The 12,341-nt window shown below is 37.0% G+C and overlaps 1 protein-coding gene across 3 annotated transcripts in view; it reads right to left on the reverse strand.

Annotated features, from left to right (window-relative positions):
- The window catches only part of ANKS1B (ankyrin repeat and sterile alpha motif domain containing 1B), a 325,146-nt gene that overhangs the window by 286,048 nt on the left and 26,757 nt on the right, over nucleotides 1-12,341 (reverse strand). The gene's annotated exons all lie outside the window — the stretch shown is intronic.

Genomic DNA, 12,341 nt, shown 5'->3' on the forward strand with positions numbered 1-12,341 from the left:
TTTCAAGTTTGTAGACTCACAAGGAAAATTCAAAATGGATGCCTCCTTAGAATTGCGTCAAAAACAAAGAGCAGTGATTGAATTCCTTGTTGCTGAGGGGGAAACCCCTGTGAACATTCACAGGCCATTACAAAATGTGTTTGAGGACAATACTTTAGATTATAGCAATGTCTGCTGGTGGGTCCGTCCAGGGGTGGGCTACTGCCCGGACGAGAGGGAATGCAGTGCGGTAGCAAAACTGGAGCTCCACCCCAGAGCACCCAATTTGCACTGAAAGATGTTGAAAGAAAATGCAGGGCCACGCCTGCAAAAGCCACGCCCACAGTGTGGTAGTAAAAAGTTTGGTAGCCCTTCACTGGGTCCGTCATATGAATCATGAAAATGTGGGAACTCTGAGTGTAGCTGATAAACTCTCAAAGAACAGTTAGTAAAAGAAAAGGGAACAACATTTTATGAGGCAGGGATACATGCTCTCATTCGAAGGTGGAACATTGCTATTGAGAGAAATGGTGACTATGTTGAGAAGTAGGGATGTGTTCCACACAGGACCAGCTTCATGTTCCTGTATTGGTAATTATACCTGTCCTAAATAAAATGGCATTACTTTTTGACTCGCGCTCATACTTAACTATTTCCAATACTTTTCATAAATATTCTGTCTCAGCTGTAAAATTAAAAATGGTAAAACATAATGAGTTAGTGCTATCAGGATAGGATTTGTGCATAAAGGAAGTTCTCAGCTTAAGACAACAACTGAGCCCAAAATTTCTGTTGCTAAGCAAGACAGTTGTTATGTAGTTCTGCTTCATTTTACAACCTTTCTTATCACACTTGTTAAGTGAATTTCTATAATTATTAAGTTGATAACATGGCTGAAGTGAATATGACTTCCCATTGAATCTGCCTATCAGAAAGTTACAAAATCCCATGACCCCTGGATTCTGCAAATGTCATAAATTCATGCCAGTTGCCAAACGTCTGAATTTTGATCACATGACCATCAGTATGCTGTTATGGTTGTACATGTGAAAAATGGTTATAAGTTACCTTTTTTCAGTGCCATTGTAACTCCAAATGGTTACTAAACAAATGGCTGTAAGTCAAGGGCTACTTGTATATGAAAAAAACCAGACAAAAGATATCCATGTTATTATTAATCTCAGAGGTTATCGTCTGATATGGAAAGCTATTTTTTCTACCACTTCAATACCCATTGACTGATAGAAAGCTTAATTATATAATTTTGAAGATTGTTTTCAAAGTAACCCCACTTCTACTGCTTGGATCTTAAAATTGCATTGCATGAACAGAATCCCTTTGCTTACACAAATATTTGTTAATTTTCTCTGTAACTACATTAAAACTCAGACTGGATAGACTGCAAATCTTTGGATGTCAGTTTTTGAGCGATACTAAAGATTGAAGATACAATCATAAGCTAAAGGGTTTTCTATTACACAACAGGATATTTAAAGTGAAATCAAACTATTATATCAGATAAGTCCATCTATAGTATATCTAAAATGCACTCATGTGAACTGTCCATATATCTCATCCCTCCAGATTCCTATAAAAATATATAGAAATAAGCATAGCCGTTCTTCATTTTTATTTCAAAGAAAACATTTGCATACAACCAAAACACATTATACAGTATAACATAATGCAAATATTTTTAATTAGATAAGCAATAGTCATGTTTTATATAGTATTTTTAAGTACATCATATTATAGCATGAGTGTTTGTTAAAATTACACACCTAGTCATTAGAATTCATTATCCTCCTATTAATTAGAATTCATATTTATATTATAAATAGAACTATTTTGTGTGAAAAAACTGCATTTCATAATTTCATAGTGATACAGTTGTAGAACTGGCAATACAATCTTGCATCACAAGGTAACAATTTACACACATTACAAATAATAAATATATTACAAAATATTAAAAGCAGCCCTGGTGTCATAGTGGTTAGAATGCAGTACTGCAGAGAGGTGGAGTTGTGTTATACAGGTAGACCTCAACATGACTACAGTTGAGTCCAAAATTTCTGTTGCTAAGTGAGACATTTGTTAAATCAGTTTTGCCCCATTTTACAACCCTTCTTGCAACATTTGTGAATTACTGCACTTAAGTTAGTTACATTACATAGTTGCTAAGTGAGTCCGCCTTCCCCATTGGCTTTGTTTGTCAGAAGATTACAAAAGGTGATCACATGACCCCAGGAAACTGCAACCGTCATAAACATGAGTTAGTTGCTAAGTGTCTGAGTTTTGATCATGCAACCATAAGGATATTGCAATGATCATAAGTGTGAAAAATGGTCATAAGTCACTTTTTTAGTGCTGTTGTAATTTAAAATGGTCACTAAATGTATTGTTGCAGGTTGATGACTAGATGTATGTATGTATGTATGTATGTATGTATGTATGTATGTATGTATGTATGTATGTATGTATTTAGGTGGGACATGGAGCCATATCTGAGAGTACGCGTGGCTTTACCCTATGTCAGTTCCAGTGTGCATGTGCATGCTGGCCAGTTGATTTTTGATCTTCTGAAGGGTAGGCAAAAGGCTTTTCCCCCTCTCCCGACTTTAGGAAAGCCTGCAGAGTCTGTGGATAGCAAAAAATGGACCCAATGGGCCTACCAGAAGTTTGGAAACAAATGTCTGGTAAGCCCATTGGGCTGTTTTTCATCCTCCCACTCCTGAAGCTTAGGAAGGGCAAACTGCCCAATGGGCCTACTGGAAATTCATTTTCAAACCTCTGGTAGGCCTATTGGGCCTGTTTTTCACCATCCACAAGCTCAGGAGGCTTTCCTGAAGCCTACGGAGGGCAAAAATGGCCCAACCGGCTTACCGGATATCTGTAGGCTTCAGTGAGGCTTGCATGCATGCGTGGGGAAGACAGCACAGGAGATGTCTGTACATGCATGGGTGAGGGAGGACATTGCATTATGGGTGTGGGATGCGCATATGCGCTATTGTGTGTACCGTTTTGGCACCCGAGGAAAAAAATGTTCACCGTTACTGCAATAAAACAATGATGAAAGCTGCCTTGAATGCATTGGGGTCAATATAAAAGGGGGGGGCATTATCAAAGTGGCCACTCAACCAAGCAAAGGAAATAAGATTTTTGCTACCCTGACATCAATTGGGAGACAAACTCTGCAGCTAGTGGAAAATCAACAGATTCCTGACAAACCCAGCAGATGCCTCTGTCTCCCAAAAGACAGAATAGGGAATTAGGGGGTCAGCCATACTGAATTTAATTCTCATTAATAGAGATGGGAAAGATAGGTGGTGTTGAAGTTACCGAAACCTTGAGGGGGAGTGACCATGCAATATTGGATTTCAACAGTATGCAAGCACAAGCAATAGACGAATTCGATTTTTGGACTTTAAGGAAAATGATTTCAATAAACTTGGGAAAAATTTCATGGATGAAAATACTGAAGGGCAAAACAAACCAAGAAGCTTGAGAAACTTTGAAAAGTGAGATTATAAAACCCAGTCTACCATTCCAATGAAAAAGAAAAATAAGAGATTTCAAAAGAAACCGGCATAGCTACACAAAGAACTCTCTGATGAACTGAAAGACAAAAAGGACAAATATAAAAAATGAAAAGAGGGGCACATTACTATGGCAGAATATCAGCAAATAGCCTGAACCTGCAAAGATAAAGTCAGGAAAGCTAAGGCTCAAAATGAATTAAGGTTTGTGACAAAAGTCAAATGTAACAATAAAATGATCTTCTTTCTTCGGAGAGGGGCGGCATACAAATCTAAATAAATAATAAATAATAAATCATGTAAAAAACAAAAAAAGTCAAGGAAACGATTGATCCATTAATGGGAGAAAATGACAAGAAGGCAAAGCATAGCAAGCAGAAAGCAGAATAGCTTAACTCATTTTTTTGCATCTGCCTTTCCACAAAAGGGGGAAAACAGTTCAACCTATTAAAAAAAAAGCATTGCAATACAGATTAGGAATGCAACTCAAAATAAGTAATAAAATTGTAGGAGAACAACTATCCATTCTGTACTAATTTGAATCACCAGCACCAGATGGATTATATCCCGAGGTTCTAAAGGGCCTGGCTGATGTGATCTCAGAACCACTGAACTATATTTTTCAAAGATCCTGGAGCACCAGGAAACTACCAGATGACTAGAAAAGGACTGATGTATTTTCCTTCTGCAAAAAAAGGAGGGAAAAAAATCTAGGAGACTTGTCAATCTGACATCAGTATTAGGAAGATTCTGAAAAAGATAATCAAGCAATGAACTGAAGCAAACTAAGAGGCAAACAAAGTCATAACCAGAAGTCAACATGGGTATGTCCAAAACAGATCAGACCAGACAAATCTTACTGCATTCTTTGACAATGTGATAAAAGAAATACACTACAGAAATGCTGCAAACGTTATTTAATTGGAATCTAATGAGGCATTTAATAAAGTAAATCACAACCTACTATTTGATAAGATAGAAAATGTATGTTAGACAACATCACCAATAAATGGGATTTGTAACTTGCTGACTAACAGGCCAAAGACCAATGTGTAGACCTTAATGGAACTAACATTTAGTATTTAATGGAATAGTATTTACATGGAGGAAATGTGAAGTGTATTAACCCAAAGCTCTCTCTTAGGCTCAGTACTCTTCAATATCTTCATCAATGATTTAGAAGAGCAGATAGAAGGGGAACACATCAGGTTTACAGTTGACATAAAGCTGGCAGGAATAGCCAACACTCTAAAAGCAAAGCTAAAGATAGAGAAGGATCTTGACAGATTTGAACAGCTGGTCTTATATATCAAAACAAAATTCAATTATGAGAAAAGTAAGTTTTTACATCTAGGCAAAACCCCCAAAACAAATGCAGAGGTATAGAATAGATGGTATCTGCCTCAATATAGTAATAATTATGAGTCATAGTGGACAATTGGAGTCAATAATTGGAAACACTTATTGAAATATGTACCAACAATGTACTGCAGCTATCAAAAATGCCAACACAGCTCTAGGCTACATTAACACAGAGACAGATTCAAGATCACATGAAGTGTTAATACCAATTTATAATTCCTTGCAAAGACTACAATTGGAATATTGCATCCAATTTTGGTTGTTAAAATATAAAAAAAGATTCTAGAAAGAGTGTAGAGAAGGGCAACAAAGATGATTAGGAGAGTGAAGGTTAAAACATATGAAGAACTGTTGCAAGTATTAAGGAAAGAACTGACAAGAAGCACTTGAAGGCAAGACAAGAAACAATGGATAGAAACTAATCAAAGAGACAACCAACCTGGAACTAAGGAAAACTCTCCTGACAGTTAGAAAAATTGATCAGTGGAATACCTCCAGTAGTTGTGAGTGTGCAAGCACTGGAAGTTTTTAAGAAGAGATTGGCCAACCATTTGTCTGAGCAGGCGGTTGGTCTAGAAGACCTCCAAAGTCCCTACCAACTCTGTTAGTCTGTTAACTGGTTAAATAAATCAACAGATCAACAAATCAATAATCAATAAATTGATAAATCAATATATCAATATTTATTTATTTATTTATTTATTTATTTATTTATTTAGTTAGTTAGTTAGTTAGTTAGTTAGTTAGTTATTATAAGATATATTTCTCCATCTCATGTCAATGTCCAATATTGCTTACAATATTTTTAAAAATAATCTGATGCATTCTCCTCTTGTCAAGACATCCCAGGAAGTGACTTTGATTGAATCCATGTGGTAGTGAATGCCTTTTTGTGGAAGATGGGCTTTGCAAGAGGCAATCATTCACTTTTTCTTAAAGAAGCCATTGTTGGACACCAACAGAACTAGACAATTCTCATCCAGTTTCCAACTTTCCCTTTTAAAGTTTCATATTATTTATTGAATTTATATGCTGCCCATCTCCTCAAAGGTTGTTGAGAAGTTTGTTGTCTTGTAACTCAGCATGGTCCTGGAAGAAGCAAATTAGCTGCACACCTTTCAATCAGGATTCAGTCCAGTCAGTGAAGCAGTGGAAGTGATGTGCCGGTGCCTGGAGGCTGTTGAGGTCTGGATGGGTGTCAACAAGCTCAAACTCAACCCTGACAAGACGGAGTGGGCTGTGGGTTTTGCCTCCCAAGGACAATTCCATCTGTCCGTCCATTACCTAGGGAGGGAATTATTGACCCCCTCAGAGAGGGTTTGCAATTTGGGCGTCCTCCTCGATCCACAGCTAACATTGGAACACCATCTTTCAGCTGTGGCAAGGAGGGCGTTTGTCCAGGTTCGCCTGGTGCACCAGTTGCGGCCCTATTTGGACAGGGATTGTTTGCTCACAGTCGCTCATGCCCTCATCACCTCGAGGTTCAACTACTGCAATGCTCTCTACATGGGGCTACCTTTGAAAAGTGTTCGAAAACTTCAGATTGTGCAGAATGCGGCCGCGAGAGCTATCGTGGGGCTTCCCAGATTCGCCCACGTTTCACCAACACTCCGTGGCTTGCACTGGCTGCCGATCAGTTTCCGGTCACAATTCAAAGTGTTGGTAATGACCTTTAAAGCCCTACATGGCATCGGACCAAAATACCTCCGGAACCGCCTTCTACCGCACGAATCCCAGTGGCCGATAAGTCCCACAGAGTTGGCCTTCTCCGGGTCCTGTCAACTAGACAATGTTGTTTGGTGGGCCCCAGGGGAAGAGCCTTCTCTGTGGTGGCCCCGGCCCTCTGGAGTCAGCTCCCCCCAGAGATTAGAGCAGCCCCCACCCTCCTTGTCTTTCGCAAATTACTTAAGACCCTCGTGTATCGCAAGGCATGGGGGAATTGAGACACCTCCCCCAGGCTTTTATATTTTATGTTTGGTATGTGTGTGCTGCATGGTTTTAAATGATGGGGTTTACATGTTTTTAATATTATATTTGTTTCATTGTAATATTGTTTTATTATTGTTGTGAGCCACCCTGAGTCTTCAGAGAGGGGCGGCATACAAATCTAATAAATTATCATCATCATTATTATTATTATTATTATTATTATTATTATTATTATTATTATTATTATTCAGTCCTGGTACTAGCAGTATTGATCAAACTTTGATAGACTCAGGATGGAAGTAATGTATCTATCCTGGTCTTCAGTCTCTCAGTGGCCTTTGATAATATCAATCATGGTATTCTTCTGGGTCAGCTCAGAAGATTGGGAGTGAAAAATTCCTATCACTCCGGTAGGTGGGAAGAATTCCATGGTTGAATACCCTGCTTTGCAAGGTTTCTTGGGGCTCTGTTTATTCCCTGATCCTATTTAACATCTCTATAAGCTCCTGGAGAGGTCATCCATTGAAACTGACTGGGTGAAGCATCATTAATACAGCAATGATATTCAATTATATATTTTTGTCCTGAACTGGCTAAATGATGCGATTAGTGCTCAGAGCAGAGGTGGGTTCCTACTGGTAAGGGGCAGTTCTATAGAACCAGTAGTAACTTGGCAACCTGCGTTGCTAGAACCGGCAGCAACCCAGTCCTTCCACACTCCTGATCTGGTTCTTTCAGCAGCGCCATATGTGGCACCATCTTGTTTTTTTAAAAGTACTGCACATGAATGCACACACGCATGAAGTCTGCGAACACGAAGCACATTATTATTATTATTATTATTATTATTATTATTATTATTATTAATTAGATTTGTATGCCGCCCCTCTCCGAAGACTCGGGGCGGCTCACAACAGCAATAAAAACAATATAACAGTGGAACAAATCTAATATTAAAAGCGTCCTTGAGCAAACCGGCAGCAAAACAAAGCAGAACCAACCCCTGGCCCAGAAGTTATGGAATCCTGGATGGACAAGAACAGGGTTCAGTTCAGCTGGTGATTATGGGTTTTAGGACCTGATCCTCAGATCTACAGATGTTCCATCTTTAGAGCTAGAGCACAATTTCAGGGTCTTCCCAGACTCACCATTCCCGCTTGAAGGGAAGATGGTAGTCTGGCTAGGAAGGCCTTTACACAGGTTCACCTTGCAAACCAATTGAGCCCAGTTTTGGATTTGGATGCCCTGTTTACAATCATTAATGTCTTATGCACTTCTTGGTGGGTTTTATATTAATGTATACATTCTGCCCATGAAAAACTGGAAGTGGTCCAAAGTGCAACAAGATTGGCGGTTTGGGATATGCCATTATATACCAATTTAATACCCCTATTCTGTGAAATGCATTGTCTTCCATTGAGGTTCTAGGTACAATACAAGGTGAGGTACAATTTAAGGTGCTGGCTATCACCTGTAAAGCTCTACATGGCATAGAATCAGATTATTTGTGGGGCCGCCTATCTCATATTATTTCAGCCTGCTCTGTTAAAATTAGCATTGTTATTATTCTCCAGGTCCTTTTAGACAGCATCATTTTTGGGAAACTAGCAATCAGATTTCTTTTATCATTGAACTTACCCTGTGGAACAGCATCTCCCCCAAGATCTGGATGGTTCCAATTTTGTTGGCCTTTTGGAAGATATTCAGAAACTTGGATTTACCCACAGGCATTTGTTCTAGGTGTTTCAACGAGTCTGATTTGACTGGGTGGTTGGTGTGTTAGTGATTCAAAGCTTGATTGAAGCTTGATTGTAGATGCTATTGTGTCACTGTTTTTCTAATATTGATTTTTTTAAAATTCTGTTTGGTTTTGATTTTGATTTTAACCTTCTGGGCACTGCCTAAAGCCACTTTGGTGAGATAGGTGGCTATATACATTTCCTAAATAATTAAATAAACCTTGATCTCATTTGCTTGAAATAGTACATTATTGATGCTAGTTCTATTTTAGAATATCATTTTTTAAAAAAAATATTATTTAGAGCAGACAGAAACATCTTTCATTTCAGAGCATTACTAATAACAATATTTTTAACAAAATCTAGATGAGTAGAAATATATTTTCACTTATCAAATTTAGAATTAAATGAAATGAACTGACAAAAGAGATATGAAAAATATTATATTTTCAGTTTCACACATGTGAAACTGGGAAACTGTAATGGTGGGGTCACTTATAAATATAATGAAATATATACACAGTGATCAGCCATTATTTTCCAGGAAAAGAACAATCTGTATTTATAGTTTAATCCATAAAAATATTTTTAAAATAAGTTATACTTTAATTTCATTAATTCTCTGAAGACTAATATCATATTCTCTTTCTTCTTCTAATCATTTTTTGATATAAAGATATTAAAAATTACAAATCATGACAACTAGTACCTTAACAAACTTTCTTTAATTCTATCATTTCAACTATGTTATTACAATTGTTTACATTGGATAGATATTATATTTAACACAGGTAAAAAAGTATTATTTTTATATACAAGTATTGGGTTTTCCAATTTAATTATATTTTTGCAATATAGATTTTTGCCAGAAAATATGTGGAACAGTCTCAGCCACAAGCGGAATGAATATATTTTATAAGCCATGCACGCATAATTGCTTAATTTAAATATGCAATGAAGTACTCAATTTCTCATACATAGTTATTTTGATAATTCATGTATATAAATTACAGGAATAAAATATGTATCTGGAAAAGCACACATTGAGTTTGGGTTATACATTTTACCCAATTCAATGTAAATGAAAAATACTTGCAAAGAGCATGTTCCAGCAAAATTCAGAATGACTTTACCTGGGACTCAAGATGCAGATTGAAACTGACTAAAACTGAGAGCGTCTAGTCAATTTCAATCTTGTGTCAATGTCATTGATAAAACCTCTCTGTTGCAGTTCTACTGCAACTGCTGAGTTGACCCTAAGAGAAAAAGGAAGAGGGAGGGAAAGTAGAAAGCAAGGAGAAAGACAGAAATAAGGAAGATAGAAAACAACAGATTTACAGAGCAAGACACACGAAGGACAAGAAAAGAATAGAAAACAGTTTTTGAAACTTCTCTACTTTCCATATGTTTTTTTAAAATATTTTCATACATAAAAATTATTATATGAACCCAATTTATGTGATTCTTCACATAAAACATATGTCAATGAGATTATAAAAGGCTTAAAAGTTAGACTATAATTCTGCACTAATATTTATTGAAAAGAGTAATAATTATTGTCAAGTAAACATAAATGTAAATATTAAATTTATTTCAGTTGAAGATCATGCTTACCTCTCTTTATGTTTGAGATAATAAACAAGATGTGGCACTTTTACTTGAAATGCCATCTCTCAAGAGATCAAATTGCTGTTAAAACACCTTTCAGAGCTAAATAAAAAATTCTTGATTTTGAGAGTTATAATTATCATTCCAGCCTAGATATGTCCTACTGTACTCTGTAAACATCTATTCCCCTATTATTGGATTGTGGTTATTGGTGTTTTAATTTTAAAGCATTTTCAAAAACTTTATATCAGTTTATTATTTATCTTATATATTTTATATATATATGTGTGTGTGTGTGTGTGTGTGTGTGTGTGTGTGTGTGAGTGTGTGTGTGTTCTTAAGACAATGTCCATGGCAAAACTATTTCAATGGGTATATTAAAATGTGTCTTGATTTTCATGTAAGTATCTCCAAAATATTTCAGAAATAAAATGTAAACTGTAAAAAGGACCACTGAAGTTTTCTCCTTCCATGAAGTGACAGTGGGGAGAAAAGCTTGGTTTTTAAAAAATTTATTTCCATTCCTATGTTATATCTTATCCCCAGAAAACTGGACAGCACCTTCCTGGATAATATTTATAAAAGCCTAAATGGATGCTAGGCTGATTTCTATCAAGTTACATTACTAATTTTATAGCTTTAATAGATTTATATTTAGTTTTATAGAATGAGTCCTTATGGTACTGGCAATATATAAACAAACTAAATAAAATAAACAAGAAAGGACCTTGTTTCTTTTCATTCATATTTCCAGAAAAGTAATAAATCCTCAAATCCTTAGCAGACTCCTGCCTTGTTATATGTGAATCAGGAATTGTATTTCAATATAATTTCTAACCAATTATTTAAAATGTCAACTTCAAATACTTATTTAACAAGTTTATTTTTAAAATTGATTCCTCATTTACATAATACTGTAAACCAATAAAATCCTTTTATGCTTCACACAACTTTCTTTCTCTGCCTATTCACATAGTTGTCTGTTTAATATAACATCATGATGGCAAACCCATGGCATGGATGCCACAGGTGGCATGTGGAGCCATACATGAGGGCATGTGAGGTGTTGCCCTATGTCAGGCGTTGCCCTATGTACGTGCAGGCTGGCCAACTGATTTTTGATCTTCTGGAGGAAGGGGTAGATATTTTTGTCTTGCCGAGGTTTCAGGAAAGCCTCCAGATCCTGTGGACGGCAAAAACGGCCCAACGGCCCAACTGGAAGTTCGTTTCCTTCCAGGTGTGCTGTTGGGTCCGTTTTTCAGCATCCACAGGCTCCGGTGACTTTCTAAAGTCTGGGGAAAGCTAAAATGATCCCCCCCCCCCGCCCTCCAGAAAGCTGAAATCAGCTGGAATCAATATTTCGCCATCCCAGAGGCTCCGGAGGGTTCAGTGAGCCCTGTGCACATGTACACGAGGGCACTGTGGGTGGGTTGTACATGCGTGAGGGCAGGGCATTTAATTATGGATGTGGGCATCCCTTTTGGAACCCAAGCAAAAAAAGGTTTTTCATCACTGCTATAACATTCTGCCTAATAAACATCACAGTCACTTTCCCAATAGTTGTTCAGGTAACATTTTTCTTTCTTTCTTTTTTCTTTTTTTGTAAATAATGTTTATTGATTTTTCCAAATTTTTAAAAGAAAACAACATTTCAATGATTTAATAGAGATTTAAACTCAATATCTTGTATATATTACATTTCTTGTATCATCTCTTTCTTTCTTTTTCATAAACATGCCTATAAAGCCATGATGGCAAACCAATGGCACAAGCACCAGAAGTAGAATGCAGAACTCTCGTTGTGGGCACACATACATTTGCCAGTTATTCTTCCATGTTCTGTTGCACATATGTGCACCAGCCAGCTGGTCTGGCACACATGTGCACCAGGCATCTGCTCTCTTTTGGGTTCCATCGCATGTATGCACGCTGGCCAGCTGGTCTTCACATGCACGCAACGGAACCCGAAAAAGCTGTTGCTCTCTCCCGGGTTCTGGCACTCCGGCACGTGCTCCAGTTTCGGCACTTGGTGAGGAAAGCATCTACTACATTATATGGCTACAATTCCTGGGAATAACTGTTATTTTCAACATTCTGAAACTCTATATTAGATGATCTTACACCAAAACCATAGGAAATATTTAAAAGTAGTATTCTACATTCTTTTTTTTTCCAATTTAACAAT

The sequence above is a fragment of the Erythrolamprus reginae genome, chromosome 6 (genome assembly GCF_031021105.1).
Source record: "Erythrolamprus reginae isolate rEryReg1 chromosome 6, rEryReg1.hap1, whole genome shotgun sequence".
In the NCBI taxonomy this organism is placed as follows: domain Eukaryota; kingdom Metazoa; phylum Chordata; class Lepidosauria; order Squamata; family Dipsadidae; genus Erythrolamprus; species Erythrolamprus reginae.